At 40.6% G+C, this 8,425-nt stretch overlaps 1 protein-coding gene across 1 annotated transcript in view; it reads left to right on the top strand.

The window, feature by feature from the left end:
• The window catches only part of LOC104966395 (mitogen-activated protein kinase-binding protein 1-like), a 16,950-nt gene that overhangs the window by 8,228 nt on the left and 297 nt on the right, over nt 1–8,425 (top strand). The window lies entirely within an intron of this gene.

Here is an 8,425-nt window from a genome sequence, read left to right as displayed (position 1 = left end):
CGTTGTGAACTCTCGCTGGCTGCGCGCATTGGCTGTCGATCCGGACGGCAGCAGGGATCCAGACAGCGGCAGCCGGGAACCACACGTGACGTCACGAAATGGCCTGCTTCCAGAAGCAAAGTTTTTTTTATTGGACCTAATATTTTTCCTTTTTTTACATATTATTCAGTATGAAATAAAGAAACATACATTGACTATCTGTTGCATACACCCCCCAGAAATCAACTGCCAAAAACTGTTTTTAATGTAAGATAAGGACTTTAAAGTTCTCTGAACTAAGTTCTCTTTTTGGTGTGAACACAAAATTCCAGGCACTATCGGAACTAAACGGGAAAAGTACGGGTAAAAGTACTCCGGTGTGAACGCGCCTCATGTGGGAGCAGCAGCGTCCTAATGTTTGAGTCAAAATGTTGCCAAATAAGGTAATTTTTGTCACAATTTTACAGCTATTTAGTTTGAATACTTATGATCCGAATCTTTGGTGCCTTGTCAATGTACAGTTTGAGATTTACCATACTATTAGATTGTCAATTACCACCACATTTCTCCTTATTTTAAACATTACGTTTCTGTTTTGAAATCAAATATATACAAGTAATTTGTTTGTGACATGAACTGAGGGGAAAATAACCAATACAAGTAATCAGCAAACGTAGATTTTCCTATATTGACTAATAGTGAATGAATGGTGGTCTGCAGTTTGTTTAAACGGGCACTTGCAATCTGTTTGTTATGACCATCTGATTTACTAAAGGCTAACTGCAGCTCCTGGATTATGTTAAAAAGTATAATCCAGTACAGAATCCTGCAAGCAAGCACAAACAAATACACAACGTCGAGTGAGAGAAGAGTTGGAGAGCACTATTAATCTTTAAGATGGATTCTTTTCACGTGGTTTCAAAGAGACATGTTGTCAAAGAGAGTCTTTTTCTGTTGATTTCATGGGTAGTTTTGAAATTAATGATGCCATTTCCTTCACCTTGGACACGTGCTAATTAAACCAAAAGTTCCAAGCAGCTTCATAAAAAGCAAGCAATATTATTTTATTAGAAAGTTTCAAAGTAAAAAAATCTCTACACAGGATTCAAAGGCTTTTATCTGCTCCTGGTGATGGTTAGTCATGAACAAAATCTCTCACATCTAAGACCGCCTGTGGCTCCAATATCGTGAGGATGTCAAGCATGCAGACTTAAGGGTCTTTTATCCGTATCCTGGTGGTTAGGATTTGCCTTGCCACAATAAGTCAGTGGAAAAAGGAGAGCAGAAAGCAGAGCTAATGCCAGAGACGTCAAGTACTTCTGAGCATTAAGCCAGATATTTTCCTTCTCGTCTTTCAGATGGTGTGAACGCAAGATGTCTCCTGAGACGCTGCTTCCACCTCACATCCCTGTGTGGGAACGTCGAGATGGAGACGCATCCATGCAGAAATGCAAAAATGTAGAGCAGAGAAACAACACACACACCCTTGCACACACACAAACATGCACTTAGAGAAATAAGCCACCATGAAATTAGGATGTGAAATTCAAAAAGGTTAAATGTGACCTACAGGATAGCTCCTTATCAATGCTACCGTCATACTTGGTACGCTGTTTTAAAATAAAAGGTATTTGAATGTAGTTTAAAGGTATGGCAAGTGTTTCTTCAGATCAACTTGTCTACTGTACATCTTATACATCTTTGACCTGTTGGCTTGCGAAGTACAGCATAATCAACTGAAAGACATTGTTGGGCTACAACAAATGTAACAGTACGATATGAATTAATTGGAAACACACTGTCAAGGGTTAAAGTAAAACAAAAAAAGGATAACATCTAGAAAAGCCAACACTGTGGTAGTGACCTGTCAATCAAAAGGTGGCCACGCCCTAAAGCACACCTAATTTTATTGTCTATTTACCCTAGGTTCAACCATAATAAACACATTTGACATCAGGCTGCATTACGGACATCTCAAAACTACTGATTAAGACCAAAAACTGACTCAAAATGGTATTAAATCACGTCGCCCCCTGCTGGCCATTGGAGATATTTGATTTTAGGGTAGGTAGCTGTTGGCTAGATTTAACATGTTGAGCTTTTATTGCTCGTCTACACCCACGTCATGTATGTGAGCCCTCTCCTCATTAATATATTTTCTTTGACCTTTTATGATGCTGAAATACTCTAAAGTTCATGGGTGAGCTATTCTTTTGCCGAAGGACGATACATTCATGTGCATGCAGAGTAAACATCAGTTATCCATGAACTCAACCCAATATAAAATCCCATTGTGAGCATCAGTGTGATGTGGTCGCAGTGAACACACGATGTACTCCTTGCTCGGTACCCAAGGTGAGTCGCATTGCCCTTGACTCAACAGTTGGCCCATAATACAAAAATAAAGCAATTGCACATTTTATGCTTCCTTTATGTCTTATGGATTGAAACATGCAACACAATGTGAAACACAGGGTTGTTCTCCGGGGGAAATTGGACTTGCATGATTACTGCAGTGTCTGCGTTGCACACAAACCTGCCAAGCATGAAATCAGATCTCATAAAGATAGTGTGAATTAAATTTGTGTTTGGATTTAAATCTGTAAATCTCTTCCTGCGTGTATGTGCGGTGTGATATGAGGCTTGTCCTGTTCTCTAGGTGAGAGTATGCCGATGTTGTAAAACTAGACTCCCGGGTCTTTGATTAAGAGAGTTTGAATATGCTTTTTCAATTTGTGACCAAGACAATGATTGCATTAGGGTTGTATAGATGATGAAAGCAGTAAAGACGGATATTGAGGTAAGGAAAAGGAGAGCCTGAACACGAATCAAAGAGAATACATTTAGCTCCTGAATACTGCATTATCCGGAGAAAGTTCCTCAGAATGAGTGCCAATCAGAAACCTCCCAGACGGAGCAACAAAGGATGTCCCGACAACAAAAGCAGCTTAAACTCTGTTTCTTCTGCAATGAAAAGATCTGACACCGTATGTAAGGATGACAACTAAAAGCCTTTGTTGCTCTCTGACAGATTCGGAGGAAACCTACACAAATCTTTGATCTCGAACACATCCCATCAAACCAGTTCGGGAACAAACTCCGTCTGATGCCTTGTCAGCATTTTGAGAACTAATCGCACATCAGTGAGTCTTGTGTAACCTCAGAGATCTCCTGGAAATTACACTTTACAGAGGTTTTTTTTTTTATAGCCTTTTTTATATTTTGGCTCCGAGAAACTTTAAACCAACGGTAACTCTTCATGAACCAAATTGTGGTGATAAATCTTTAAACTGTCCACATGTTGCTTTCTTCCTCACTCCCCCACAATAAACTTTATTGAGCTAACGTTATAACCTCAAGGATTTATTGTTTGTCTGGAGAACACCTTGTACAGGTTGTCAATAAAAACATATTTGGGAGCTTGAAAAAGTCTTGGTGTACAAACTCTCCCTTTCCTTTTGTATGCTGCTTTTATTCCGGCACAACTAGGGTTAATTTTTATTAAGGCCTTTTTCCACTATTTTTTGATAATAAACTATTGTTTTAAATGAGAAATCCATTAATTAATGAGCTGCTGCCCTTTTACTTCCTTCCCATTTACATGTACAGTACACTCTCTTTGCCTTGCTTTCAATTCTAGATTTTTGAGCCCTTTATTCAATACAGTTATGGGTATGTCGTTTTTTCAAGCCAGCTGTGTTCAGACTTCTATAAAATAAAGGGTAAAGTACTCCGTGTTTATCAAGAAAACAAATAAGTCTCTCCCTGCCTTGTCTTGCGTTTCACTTTAATTCTGTCTGCATATGGTGCAGTGACGACGTGTTTTAATAAGCAGACCCTAAAGTAAGCATCACAAGGGCTCCCTCGACAAAAGACAATGGGACTTTTCCATTGGATTTCAGAATATTAAATAAAATAAAAATATTTAGCAAATACATTTCTATGATACATATGTCTTGTTCAGCACGATAATGAAAGTGTAAATCCAATTTCAAGAAATAAAAAGCTAATGTTAGGCTATAAAGGAACTACATCACGGTCACATGATTTCACGTCACCACCGCTAAGCTAAAGGTGGCTAATGTTGGGCTATAAAGGAACTACAGCACGGTCACATGACTTCACGTCACCACGCAGCTAAGCTAAAGGCGGCTAAGTTGGGCTATAAAGGAACTACACACGGTCACATGATTCACGCACCACAGCTAAGCTAAAGGGGCTAATGTTGGTATAAAGGAACTAAGCACGGTCACATGACTTCACGTCACCACCGCTAAGCTAAAGGCGGCTAACGTTGGGCTATAAAGGAACTAGAGCACGGTCACATGACTTCACGTCATCACCGCTAAGCTAAAGGCGGCTAATGTTGGGCTATAAAGGAACTAAGCACGTCACATGACTTCACCCCGCGGTGATGGCGTTTAGTCGTCCAGTGGGGAATACAACTTTGAAATCTCTTCAGCTTTTGTTAACCACAAACCTTATTTCAGGCATCTATCCAAAACAGATTAAAAAACCTATGGACTTTGAGACAAGTGACCAGGAAGTGGTACAACTCTGACTCATTTCAGAGTGTCAGGACTTCCTGCACCACATTATTGGAGCTATGATTATCTCTTGCCCTCTGGGACCCTGACACAGTGTGATAGCTTGACTCAGAAGATCTGTCCTCTTTCATCCACACTCACTTTCCCTCTGTGGAGTCTGCAGTGAGCCAGAGGTCCTTGGCAACATTTGTCTGCCCTGTTTGTGAAGTTTTTTTTTAATCTCTGGCACTACTCAAGCTCCAGTCCATCTGAGGCCTGCGCCACTTTGTCTCAGGATATGAGTTGGACGGAGAACTGTAGTCTGGGGAGAAGGGATGAGGTCTGACACTTGGACAAGATGCGTTAGGAGGGAAGGACGGCACGAAGGAGGTTAGCCAAAGACAGATGGGGGCGAGAAGGGGGCCGTCTGGAGGGAAATTTGGAAGAGGGAACAAGGATGTCAACACTGAGGCAAACTCGAGCACAAGACACAAAGCCTGCCTCTCTTCTTCTCCAAGTTTTTGCACTTACCCACTTTTTGAAGAAGCAAGTAGTTGAAACAAAGAAGAAATAAAAAGGTGGTGTTACTGAAAGAAAGAAATCCATAAGCTCAGAAAGGGGGGAGATAAAGCTGACACACTCAGAAAGAGTGGAGGAAGTGTGTCGGGGGTTCAGCTGGATGCCAAGAAGTGAAAATAATTAATATTTTATAAGTCCCCCATTCCTCAGTAACAATTTAGAAACTCCCAAACTAATTGTGTTGAGATTCATCTGAATGAATTGCAGATTAAAAGATAATTGAAAACCCCTATGAGGTAATGTTGGAGTTTTAGTATTTAAAGGGGCCATGTTATGCAATTTCTGGTTTAATTTGTATAATTAGTGTCTTACATGTGACATGTTCTTCTGAGTTAATAAGACATTGTTGATTTCCTAATTCATTTCCAAAACTGTTTTAAACCCAAGCAAATACGAATTAATGATACTTTTGTCATTAATATTTTTGACTTAAATCCCTCCTAATAAAGCACTTTTTTGCATGATTAGCTTTTGCAATACACACATTTTAATTAATGGGATTTAACTGGAATTAAGTGTAATGAGAACTCCATTTTAATTATCATTAACACAAATGATAATCCTTAATTGAAACCTCTTTATGAAATCACAGTCACAGGAAATGTTGTTATCCATAAAACAAAGTGTTTCTCACATATTTGTATACAATAATAAACTAATGAAAATGCTGAATATATACTTAAAGTGCATTTAATATGCTGGAGACTAATTCAACCACATTTATAAGAAAAGTGGGTATTTATTCGCCTTAAATGTCTCAAATGGTAATCAGGAGCAACGAATATCTCATTACTTTGCAGAGAAATGATGGCACTATGGGCCAGTTGACCCAACAGGCCACGGGTCTAATTGCTATTGCTTCCTAATGATCAACATTTAACATAACAACACAATCATCATCTGACATTTGACAAATTGTTTAAGAGATGATTGGAAATAGTTCTGTGCTCGTTGTGTTCAGGTCAGAGGGTTTGGTGTAGAAACGAAGCGGAGGGAGTCACTCCACTGAACACAAATGTTGTTCCAACAAGGACAATTACCCTAATACATGTTTGGGATTAAAAACCTCATTACAGAGTCTTAATTAATGATCTGGAAAGTCAAAGATATTAACACAGAGCAAGTGATACACGTGTTGCTGAATGTGCCACTATCATAGGGCGGTGGTGGCGAAGTCATAGGACTTGGCTTGGCAACTGGAAGGTCACCAGTTCAAGTCCCGGAAGACTACCGAGGTGTCCCTGAGCAAGGCACGTTCCCTACACTGCTCCCCGGCGCCGTACATAATGGCAGCCCACAGTATATAAAAAAACAAATCTACGGTAAATATGTATTTTAATGGGTCAATGCGTTCAAACATATACCGTATTTAATTTTGTCTTAATTTACATTATGTAATTGAATATTCAGTTTTTCTACATATCCCATATTCTATTGACATGTATATAGACTTTCTGCATTTGTATTTTATTATTTATGTTGCATGTTGAGGAGCTCAGGGCCGAATCATTTAATTGCCATTTCTAACTGTAGCTTTGGCATATGACCATAAACCCGTTGAATCTTGAATCTTTGAATCTCTAATAGTGAGTTTTTTTTAACATGATGAGGTCAAAATCCCAATGGGATCCGTCCTGTCCTTTCACGGTAAACGCAGCTTTTAGAAAAGTCGCAGATAAGCTTTTATACTGCCACAAAGTTACTGCCCCGGTGACAAGGTCGCACATTTCTAGGAATGAGCTCAGAAAAACTGGGAATTAAAATGACATAGATAGCGAGCGGTAAGGATATAAGTTCGGGCAATTCGTGCTCTCACATCTGTACGACATTGAGAGGACTTTGTCTCTGGGGAGATAAAGAAACGGGAGATGTGACATTTGTCTGAGGAGGTGAGGGTGTTTGAGAAAGCGGGAACAGAAGAGAAAATGAAATAGGAATATGAGGATAAATAGAAAGTGTTGAAAAGCTGTAAAAGCCAGATGTTATTGAAAGGCTCACTGGTGCGGGGTATCTTGCAGTAAATGCTGCTTCCTTGCATTGTACTTTTGTATCCGTGTAAAATGAAGAAACTGAGTAAAAGTATCGTCAGACATTGTTAAGGAATATGTATTGGTGTTTTTTCACGATGAATGTAAGAGCATTGCTTTCAAATGCAGACCCGACACTCTACTGTTTGTTTGAATCAGGGACTGAGGATTATTATTATGCCAGGTGAACAACATTATAACTTAATTATCTAAGTGTAAGGATACAAAACCCATACTTAGGTTGCGGCCAAATTGTCAATTTCGCTTAGGAAGGAACGGACAGAAGAGCTAAGTGTCACCACGATAAGATATGTTTTAATTCTAGGATAGGAAAGCAGCTTCAATTTCCGCACAATTTGAAAATGGTTCTTCTCTCTCCTGCAGTCACTTATGATTCCTCCCCATCCGCCTCCTCCACCTCCTCCATCCACCTCCTTTCATCACATCAGCCTCCTCGCTAAAGGCGGCTAACGTTGGGCTATAAAGGAACTACAGCACGGTCACATGACTTCACGTCACCACAGGTAAGCTAAAGGTGGATAATGTTGGGCTATAAAGGAACTACAGCACGGTCACATGACTTCACGCCACCACCGCTAAGCTAAAGGCGGCTAATGTTGGGCTATAAAGGAACTACAGCACGGTCACTTGACTTCAGGCCACCACCGCTAAGCTAAAGGCGGCTAATGTTGGGCTATAAAGGAACTACAGCACGGTCACATGACTTCACGTCACCACCGCTAAGCTAAAGGAGGCTNAAGGTATTTTGAGTGGGGGTGCTGAGGTGCTGGACTCCAGTGAACACTATTACGGGCACTATAGAGCGCGCACAAAAGCGCGAGCACCAGGGGCGCTACAGTGGAATGTTCTACTGCATCACTCCCCACTGTAGCGCCCCTGGTGCTCGCGCTTTTGTGCGCGCTCTATAGTGCCCGTAATAGTGTTCACTGGAGTCCAGCACCTCAGCACCCCCACTCAAAATACCTTCCCGCGCGTCTGCATGCTATCATCAACTGCTGCTACTGGGCGGGGCCACCACACAGCAGTCATACACACATACACATGAGGAAACACAGCCACACACACTTCCTGACATATACCATTCATCATAGTAATTAAAGAGAACTGGAAGTCTAAGTAAGAGATGAGACAAACTTTCCTCTAGTTACTGTGTGGGGAGAGTAGGAGTCCCACCAGACCATCACATAATACTATCACCTCTGTTTGTCCCCCTCTATTTCTCTCTATCTTTATACACACACACACACACACACACACACACACACACACACACACACACACATACACACACAC

The sequence above is a fragment of the Notothenia coriiceps genome, unplaced genomic scaffold (assembly GCF_000735185.1).
Source record: "Notothenia coriiceps isolate Sejong01 unplaced genomic scaffold, NC01 NC01_scaffold00037246, whole genome shotgun sequence".
NCBI classification, from domain to species: Eukaryota; Metazoa; Chordata; class Actinopteri; order Perciformes; family Nototheniidae; genus Notothenia; species Notothenia coriiceps.
Note: the sequence above shows the minus strand (reverse complement) of the source record. Positions and strands in the feature narration are given on the sequence as shown.